The sequence below is a fragment of the Sus scrofa genome, chromosome 1 (assembly GCF_054392235.1).
Source record: "Sus scrofa isolate SSC_HxYL_T2T_F1_AM1 chromosome 1, Sscrofa_HxYL_maternal_Yorkshire_Landrace_v2.0, whole genome shotgun sequence".
Classification (NCBI taxonomy): Eukaryota; Metazoa; Chordata; class Mammalia; order Artiodactyla; family Suidae; genus Sus; species Sus scrofa.
Window position 1 is genome coordinate 287,030,302 of NC_139383.1, and position 9,700 is coordinate 287,040,001.

The 9,700-nt window shown below is 62.9% G+C and overlaps 2 long non-coding RNA genes across 2 annotated transcripts; one reads left to right on the plus strand and one right to left on the minus strand.

Annotated features, from left to right (window-relative positions):
- Positions 1-60: 60 nt before the first annotated feature.
- LOC110256538 (uncharacterized) lies at positions 61-3,732 on the plus strand. The gene is made up of 2 exons (XR_002338167.2): positions 61-373; positions 1,099-3,732. It is a non-coding gene; the product is annotated as an uncharacterized LOC110256538 (long non-coding RNA).
- A 3,024-nt stretch (positions 3,733-6,756) lies between these two features.
- On the minus strand, positions 6,757-9,433 carry LOC146407328 (uncharacterized). Its single transcript, XR_014842278.1, has 3 exons — positions 9,340-9,433; positions 8,701-9,157; positions 6,757-7,884 (listed from the first exon to the last, which is right to left on the minus strand). It is a non-coding gene; the product is annotated as an uncharacterized LOC146407328 (long non-coding RNA).
- Between the last annotated feature and the right edge of the window lie 267 nt (positions 9,434-9,700).

Below are 9,700 nucleotides of genomic sequence, written 5' to 3' on the forward strand. Positions count from 1 at the left end.
CTGCGCATGCTCCCAGCCTCCGCCGAACGTCTTCCGCGCATGCTCGGGGCCGCTTCGCTCGGCTTCCGCGCCTGCCCTTGGCCGGCGCCGCGCTGTCCTCCGACTGAGGCTTTGACTCCTACTGCGGGGCCTGCGCGGAAGTGGCTTCTGCTCCCGTCCACCGTTTCCTTAGAGTTTTAAGATTCAAATGTGATGTCTCGGGTGCTGGCCGTCGGCTCAGTGCAGACGGTGGGGCCATGCGGCGCAGCCCGAGGCGATGACGCGGCGGTCCCCACGGCTGCGGGCGCGTCGTCCCCGAGCGGGATGCTCTTGTGCGCGGGGCCGCTTGCGGGCAGGGGCGGCCCTCGGAGAGACCACGCGGGCGCGAAAAGGGGTGTGTGCATATATGTGGGTCTTGTTCTGTGCGTGAACAGCACAGAAGGACAGTGGACCCAACAGGTGGCCGGCGGGTCCAGCCAAGGGACGCTGAGCGGGCAGGGGTGGACACGGCTTGTGGGAGGCCAGTGGGGTCCGCTCTCCAGACCTCCTTTGCGAATTTTCAGTTCAGCCCTTTAGTTACAGGTGAAGGGCTAGCCTGGTGCCCATGGAAGAGCTCTGCTCACTTTGCAGAGCATCGTGGCAGAGAAGAGCCACGGGCCTGAACAGGAGACAGGCAGGCAGCCACCTGGGACTGGGTGAAGCGTGAGGCCTAGGTGTCGCCCTAGAGCCTCTCAGGACAGCGGGCAGCTCCAAGGGCATCTGCCTGTCTCAGTCACTGCCCTGTCCACCTGCGTAGGCCGTCCCAGTGGCCGAGTCTCCGTAGCCCCAGACCTTCCCGGCTGGGACTCCTCCCTAGGGACCAGCTCCTACGGGCCCTGCCCTTGCCCCCTGCCTGGCACGCTCAGTGTGTGTCAAGGCCCTGCTGGCCCTGCACTAAGGCCCTGCCATTACACTCGCATCCCCTCGTGGAAGGGCCGTCACAACCTACTTGATAGCTGAAGACACAGGCCAAAGTGGTTGTGTGGACACCACACCTCCGATGGGGCAGCAAAGGGGTTAGAGCCGGGCTGTGGGGTGAGGGTCAAGGGTCTGCTTATGCTGGATGGTTCTGCTCCACAGCCGGCGCTTCTGCACAACCGCCCTGCCTTGGACCACCTGGGACCCTCTGGGTGCGTGGGGAACTCCGTTCAAATAGTGTGGGGGGCCCTGATGTCACCTCCTGATCGTCGCTAGGCCAGGTGGGACTTGTCTCTTGAGTCTGCAAACTCCTGGCCCCACCGGCTTGAAGCAAAGGGGCAGCTGGCTTCTCAGGAGCCCCGGATGAGGCCTCTCAAGCTTCAGGGTGACTTCAGACCATCTGGTGTCAACATGCAGATTCCTGGGTGGAGTCTGCATCTGGGGTCTGTAGTCAGGCCTAGGGATCCGCACTCATGAAGCCTTGTGGCCGCGCTGTCTGGACATCCTGTCTTTGCTGTGGGTGGAGAGCGGCTGACTCTATCTCTCCCGGGGGCTTGGCCGTAGGACACGGGTGTGGGAAGGATTTGCAGGATGAGGGGCAGGCTGCCTTGGGGGGGGGTGCAGCCACCATGTCTCCCCAGAGTTGACAGGACCAGGCGCAAGGACCCGGGAGGCAGCAGACAAATTGGAACCCCAGATAAATGAAGAGCTCCGGTACAGTAAATGTCTCAAGTATTTTATGGGATGTGCTTATTCTGAGACACATTCGTCATTTCTCCCAGCCTGTCCTGGATTTCCGTTTGCTGAATTTGGCAACCCCGGGAATGGGGAAGAGGACTCCCGCCTTCTGCCCAGGAAGCAGCACCTGCCAAAGCGTCCTCCGGGGTCCCCTTGTGGGCAAAAAGGGAGTGGGCTTGTTTAGCAAACAGTTTCAGTGTTGAACAAAGCCGAGGAGTCTTTCCCCAACCCCTTTTTAAAGAAAAGCCTGCTGGGGGGCCGTGGAGTTTGTGGAAAATGAGGCCTGGGGGCCGGGGGCAAGTCCTTTAGTCCTTTCGTCATCCGTCTTGGCTCCTGGGTGGGGTGCAGGTTCCTCCCTGCGGGAGGGAGAAGGGAGGGCCCAGGGGAGGGAAGGCAGCAGAGGAAGAGGAGGCAGAAGGGCCCTGTCCTTGGCCACACCGGGGCACCCCCTGGGCACAGCTTTGTTGGTTCCGCAAACCCAGGCCCACTCCCGTCCAGCAGTCCCTCGGTCTGCTTTGGCCCCGGGAAGCACCCAGCAAGCGCCGTGTGGGTGACTTCGGGCGGTGATCCGATTGCTCGGAGCAGAATAATCTTCCTTAATAATAGTCAGTGCGCTTATCTGCAGGCACAGGTGGCTTTGGAGAGCTTGATTTTTCCTCTGGGGAAGTTGGCACCTGATGGGGAGAGATGCTGGCATCAGGAGGGTGTCTGAGGCCGGTTTGGGCCCCCAGCATGGCCGTCTCCCTGTCCCAGGAAGCCGTCTGTGGGGCAGGCCTGGCTCCATCAGCTGTTACCGCTTGGGGTTCTTGGCCCCTGCAGGGAAGGGCAGAGCCAGAGGTGGGGGCTCCATGGAAACGCTCTTCCCAACCCCAGCCCCATCCTGCCGAGCGAGGGGTGTCGGGCCACAAGAGCCAAATCCGGATGCAGGGCTTGTATGAGGACACAGCTCACTGGCAGGGCCTGGGGGTACATGAGTGGGGATGGTGGCGGCTGTGCGGGAGCCTGGCCCCTGCCCCGCTTACCTTCAGCGCACAGGCCTCTGCCTGCTGCCTGGCTGGCCCCCAAGGCCTTTCCAGTTTCGGCTGGGAGGCGGAAGCTGTGACATTCCCAGGAACGGCGACAAGCCCCGAGGACTTGTTGCCTTTTGGAACGGAAGGCCTTGGTGACCCTGGAACCTCCAGGGGCTGTCACGAGACTTCCACAGTGGCCGCTGGGTCTCAGGGGGTCAGCCTTAGGCCACGGCTAAGAGCCATCGCACCACACGGGGGCCTTTGGAATCGGCCACCTGAGATGTCCCTGGCCACAGGCTCTTGTTCCGCTGGCCTTGGCATGGCCTATGGGTCGCCCTCCGGGCTGTGGGTTCCTGCCCCTTGCTTGTCTTTGCTCTCCTCGAAGAGGGGCGCCCCAGGCTTGGGCGTCCTGCGCTGCCAGGCAGCCCTTGGTGGGTGGGGAACTGGGCCCTGTCCTCCACCAGGGGGCGGGCTTGCACCTCTCAGGGTCCCCCGGCTGCTGATGAGCTGCTGATGGAGCCGCTGGGGAAGGGCCCGCACCTCCCCTCTAAAGCTCAGCTCAGCCCCGCACGCACAGCCGGCCTTCCTCGCTCAGTCTGGCTCTCTGCGGCCTTGGGAATGAGCCCAGGTTCCTCCCCGCTGGGGCTGGGGCTCAGGGCACCGCTCGCAGGGAGGGCTCTGTGGGGGTGGCTTCAAGGTCCCATTTTCCACGTGGAGAAACCGGGGCTCCGGGCGTTTCCAGGATGCCTGAACGGGGTGCCCCCAGAGCAGCACACACAGTGGGGTCTGGAGCCCAGGCTCCTGGGCCCCGATGGCACAGGAGACTCAGAGGTGCTGCGGGCTGCGTGGGGAAGCATCGGACCTGTGGGGTGCCTGACAGGTGCCCGGCGCCGAAAATCTCTATCGAGGTGTAGCCTGGACACTTTCTAGTGCTGGTTCTTTCAAAAGTCCATCTTTTCTCATTACAGAACACCTATTCTATGCATGTGCATTTAAAACCACACAGGAGGAGTTCCTGTCATGGCTCAGCAGAAACGAACCCAACTCGTATCTGTGAGGACGCGGGTTCGATCCCTGGTCTCGCTCAGCGGGTTGAGGATCCTGTGTTGCCGTGAGCTGTGTAGGTCACAGACAAGGTTGGATCCCGTGTTGCTGGGGCTGTGGTGCAGGCCAGCAGCTGCAGCTCTGATTCGACCCCTTGCCTGGGAACCTCCCTGTGCTGCAGGTGCAGCCCTAAAAAGACAAAAACAAAAAACGAAAAACACAAAACCCACACAGGAGCAAAATAACCCTCCTCTTACCAACCAGCCATTTCCGTGGGCACATTTTTTGCATTTTTGCCCGTTTCCCATGGTAAGACAGCTTTGAGATGACCTCGAGGCACCAGCGCCCTGGGCAGGATCAGCAGTCTTTTTTTTTTCTTTTTCTTTTTTCCTTTTTCCTTCCGTTTCAGCATCTCTCACAATTCTTCCTGGCACCAGAGGACTCTGTCTAGAGGTTTGCTTTCAGGGGAGGGTGGACCGGGTCTGGAGAGGGTGCCTCACTTTCCAGACTTTTCTCTGTGCATTAATGGGCCCAGGTGACCCCGCCCGCCTCCTCCGGTGTTTCCGAGGATGGGGCCTGTTGCTCTGCCCAGGTACAGACTTGGTGCTGTTTCATTGGCTATGAAACGTTGATGGTGGGGAAGGGACAGCTGGAAAAATGTGCTCTCTGAGACCTGCTTTTTCCTCTGCAGTGTCTGCGGAGCCTTCGGGCAGGGTGGCAATGTCCCCTGTGCCGTTGCTCCGGGGGACACCCTCAGGCCGCTCGGCCAAGCCTGCGGGGAGGGCGCTGACGCTCCAGGGGTGAGGCCTCTCCTCAGGGGTTGCTATTAATAAGGTGACCGCTGACCCCCGGACGTGCGGAGGCAGGAGGGGACCGCACGTTCCCAGGGTTGCCGTTTGGCCGGAGGTCTTTCTTGCGTGACCGGCCGGCCGGCCTCCAGGGTGCTTTGGTTCGGTCCTGGCCCCCATGGCCCCAGTGGACAGGAAGCGCCTCGTGGACCAAGCGCGGGGCTGCCCTTCCTCTGGGATAAAAATATCCCGAGACCAGCTCCCTGCAAGCATCCCGAGGCCCTTGGGGCCGGTTGGGCGGGGGGCAGCCTCAGGGCTGGGGGACCAGGCGGGATGCAGACACAGGGCTTCCTCCGTCTCTCTCTTAGGTTCTTGCTCTTCCTTGTCCTGCCTCTCCGTGGCCAGGATTGCATACATCAACTCAACGCTCTGTCCCTTTGCTGACAGGCTAGACTTGCTGCTCGCCCCTCATGGCTCTTTATTTTCATCCTGAAACTTAGATGCCATATTTAAGGTTCCTAGCAGCCGGCCCACCTCCACTCCAGAAGTTTCTTGGGCCGCTCGGCTGCCTGGCTCTGCTCACAGACTCCAGAGGCAGCCTCGCTCCTGCAGCCGATTGTGGACAGAAGAGGGAGGGCGTCCACCTTCCAGGCGTCCTGCCCGTGGCTGGAGAGACAGGGAGGACGGGATGGGGCCATAAATGCCTGTCCCTGTGCCCGCCCAGGCCTGGGTTGCAGGAGTGTGAGATGCCTGTTTAAACCAGTCACTGCCTCGCACCTTGTCTGGGCCCCTGTGCTGGGTGCTCGGCCCCCGGCTCCTCACAGGGCCACGGTCAGCCCTGCAGCCCCCGTCCCAGCCCAGCCTGCCTGCGTGGCGTCCACCCCCATGGCCCCTGGCTGGGCATCTGGGCTCCTCCCGAACGGCTGCCGGGCTGTGACCCCTGGGTCGTGGGCTCTCATCCTTCCGGTTGGAATCCGGAAAACACTCCTGCCAGAGGACAAAGCAAGCGCTTCCAGCACCGTGGAAAGGACGGTCGCCCTGCCCCGCAGCCGGCCCACGCAGCCCTGGAACAGCGTGTCGGGGTCCTGAGCCCGGTCCGGGGAGGGAGTGCAGCCCTCCTGGTTCTTGGTCCTGATGGGTCCAGTTTGGCAGGGGTGGTAGGGACTCAAGGTGATGGAACAGTCACAGAGCCTCCACGTGGGGCATCGAAACGCCTCCTTCCACGCGAGGCGGGGAAGAGTCTGGTTTAGAAAACGCTGCCCGACAGGCTGCCCGGGGAGGGGGTGGGCGGCCCGGGCTCTCGGCCCCTCTCCCAGTAGGGCCGAAAAGCTGCCCCAGCCTCCGAGGGCAGGTTGCAACCAGGTGCTCCACCCAGGACTCCTGCCGCGGGGACCTGGGGGTGGCTTTCTCGAGGGACAGGGGAGGAATCTGAGGTTCAGAGAGGACCCCGGCCAGAAGGGAATGGAGAGGGATTTGAGGCCGCTCCAGGGAGGTGTAAAGCCCAGGCCGCCCGGTCTCTAGCGGGGAACCAGACTTCTGCCAAGAGCCAAACCCCTCATGGCCGGACACTTGGGGAAGTTCCGCCTACGGTTCCCTCCAAGGGCCAGAGTGGAGCCTCAAGGCTCTGCGAAGTCCCAAGAGAAAGAGTTCTGCTCCCCAGCCCTTCCCGTCACTGTGGAGCAGCGCCGACAGCACCCCAGGGACCCGGGGCTCCTCAGACCCCAGGCTTGAGAAGCGCTGCCCTGTGGAGGCGGTGGAGGCACGGGCTCTGGGTGGTGAGAAGGTTGCCTGGTTTCTCCTGCCTGTGCGCCTCCTCCCTGGGCAGGCCGGCAAGGTGGGCCACCCCACGGTGCCTGGACACCTGGCCCCACTCTGGAGGAGCCTCAGGGCCCGGGGCCGAGGCCGTCCGCTCCCTGCCTTTCTTCTCCACTGTGGATGAGCCGGAAGCGGTGCTCAGCTCGCCAGGCTGCTGGGAGACATGGGGGACTCCGCCCAGCAGCGGCTGTGGAGGCCCTTATTCCGGGCACCAGGGCTTCCTGAAGTCCTACTGTGTGTCCTGCCTGCCCCGGCCCTGGCCCCGGCAAGAAGACATCCCCAAAGGCCCACGGCCACCCTCTTGGAGCTTCGGGCCTGGCAGGGGGCTGGCAGTGAGCGGCTGCTTCCTGGATTGCGTTCCTGAATGTTCCAGGGGCTGAGGAAACTCATCGGGGGGGTGGGCAGGGACAGACGAGGCTGGGAGCTGCAGGCAGAGTTTATTGGGAAAGAAGCAGTGGGGCCAGGCATGGACTTCAAGGTCCCAGGCTTGGGGGGCACCTGGGGGACACCCTGGGGGGGGTTGGGCATCTCGGTGAGGGAGGTGGGGGCATCGCTGCCCCACTCCGGTCATCTCCTTGCCCTGAGCTGGTGTGGGGGCAGCTCTGGGCCGGCTCGGGCCTCCCCAGCACCACGAGGGAGGGGTGATCTGGTTCGGTGAGGAAGCTCGGGGTGGGCGACGGCAGAGTGGGGGTGGGGGGTCACCTTTGGGTCACGTGCCCTAACCTGGCTTTTGGTGAACAGCAAGGGGCTGGCGTGACTGAGAGGGTCCCCTGGGGGAGGGGGAGGGGGAGGGGGTAGAGGTCGGGGGAGGCCTGGATGCGGCTGGCGGTCTGGCCTGGCTCCTTCTGGACCCCCCCCCCCAAGCATCCTGCCCTGACTCCGTGACCCTGCTGTTGCCTCCAGCAGCCTCTGCTATTTCCGGCTCCTCAGCCTCGACCCCATCACGTCCCTGGCTCCCTGCGGCCCCAGCCGCCCGCAGAGCAGAGGGCAGGAGAGCCGCACGGGGCCTGGGCTTGCTGCGAAGACAGGCCCGGGGTTACGGGGCATCCTTCCTGCAGGAGGGCTGTGGGCTGCATACCCGACCCTAAAATAGAGACGGGGGATTTCCTGTCATGGCTCAACGGTGATGAACCCGACTAGTATCCATGGGGACGCAGGTTTTATCCATGGGGACGCAGGTTTGATCCCTGGCCTTGCTCAGGGGGTGAAGGATCTGGCGTTGCCGTGAGCTGTGGTGTAGGTGGCAGATGTGGGTGGGATCCCATGTTGCTGTGGCTGTGGTGTAGGCTGGCAGCTACAGCTCCAATTCAAGACCCCTAGCCTGGGAACCTCCATGTGCCGTGGGGGCAACCATAAAAAGACAAAAATAAATCAAGTGAAATCAAATCAGGGCAGGGAGGGCCCGGATCTGCTCTCCGTCCTGGACGGTGCTGGGTGGTCTTTAGTGGAGACTCTGGGGTCGTCACAGGGCTGGAGCCCCGCGGTGTCCAGGTGAAGCTCTCTGCGTTAGGCTCCCGCGGCTGCTGTAACAGAGCTCCGGTGGTGACAGGGGCCTGAAAACCACAGAAATTCCTTTTCTCCCTGTTCTGGGGGCCGGAAGCCTGAGATCCAGATGGCGCAGGCCTGCCCTCCCTCTGGAGGCACCAGGGGAGGGTCCCTCCTGACTCTTTCAGCTGCTGGTGGCCCAGGCGTCCTGGGCTCGTGGCCGTATCTCCAGCCTGTGCTCTGCCTTTGCCTTCCTGTCGTCTTTCCTCTTCTGACTTTTATAAGGACGTGGTCCTTGGACGTAGCCCGCCCCCCACCCCGCCCTCCCCAGGGGAGTCCAGGATCCTCCCCAGGAATCCAGGGGAATCTTTCGAGATCCTTAAGCTATTTCTAGTCCCCAAAAATTGCGTTCACGGGTACCAGGGGCCTATATATGTGGGGTCGCTGTTTACCCCACTGCTGTCTCCAAGCCTCGGTTTCCCGGTCTGTACGCGGGCTTGTCGTGAAGACTGGAGGGGCTGGGCAGGCTGGGCAGCTGCTGGATCCTGTGTCCAGCCCAGACTCCTCCTCCCCCCACAGTGGAGTGAAGCAGCCTCTCCCCAGAGATCAGGACCTGGGACTTGGCCCTGCTCTGCCATCAGCCCCTTGGAGACCTTGGGCGGTTGCTCCTGCGTCTCTGAAATGGGAAGATCCCTGCTGGGGGTGGGGAGCGGGCGGCGGGGGGGGTCACATCATAGGCTTTTTAGACTCTGAGGGAAGCCTGCTCTCTCTCCAGAAAGAATGCAACTCTACTGAGTTCCCGTTGTGGCTCAGCGGTAGTGAGACTGACTAGTAGCCATGAGCACTAGGGTTAGATCCGGGGCCTCGCTCAGAGGGTTAAGTACCGGTGTGGCCGTGGCTGTGGTGTAGACCACAGATGCGGTTCCGATCTGGTGTGGCCGTGGCTGTGGTGTAGACCACAGATGCGGTTCCGATCTGGTGTGGCCGTGGCTGTGGTGTAGACCACAGATGCGGTTCCGATCTGGTGTGGCCGTGGCTGTGGTGTAGACCACAGATGCGGTTCCGATCTGGTGTGGCCGTGGCTGTGGTGTAGACCACAGATGCGGTTCCGATCTGGTGTGGCCGTGGCTGTGGTGTAGACCACAGATGCGGTTCCGATCTGGTGTGGCCGTGGCTGTGGTGTAGACCACAGATGCGGTTCCGATCTGGTGTGGCCGTGGCTGTGGTGTAGACCACAGATGCGGTTCCGATCTGGTGTGGCCGTGGCTGTGGTGGAGGCCCGCAGCTGCAGCTCCAATTGGACCCTTAGCCTGGGAACCTCCATGTGCCGCAGGTGAGGCCCTAAAAAGCAACAAACAAAACCATGCGTTTATGTTCACGATTCCAGGGACTCACCTTCCGCAGGACCTGGGTTCATTTCAAGCCTCCTGTCGGGCCTAGGAGGAAACTGGGCGACCGCCAGGGCCACCCCCCAGGCCAGCTAGGAGGCCGAGTGGCCTGCCAGCCCCCACTGAGGGTCCTACCTGGACATGGGGACAGATACTGCTCAGGCTTCCACCTTCTGGTCTGAGTGCAGGAAGCGGGGCGGGGGCTGGGGCCAGGCTGCCGCCGTCCCAGCCCCCGCCCCCCCCCCCCCCCCGGGGTGAGCAGCCAGCCCCCTGGTGCTGCCCCAGGCTCCCCGCAGGCGCAGCTCACAGACCAGCGGGCTGGCTGGTGGACGCGCTGGGTCTGCCCATCCCCCTTCCTGCCCAGTGCTCTTGTTTATTTAGCCTGGAGTAACCCCGGCTTTGCCCCTGCTCAGCGGGGAGCCAGCATCCTCTGCGCTTGGCCCGGGACCTTGGGATGCTGGGCCACGCGCTCCTCTTTCCTTCCGGGCCGGTGTCC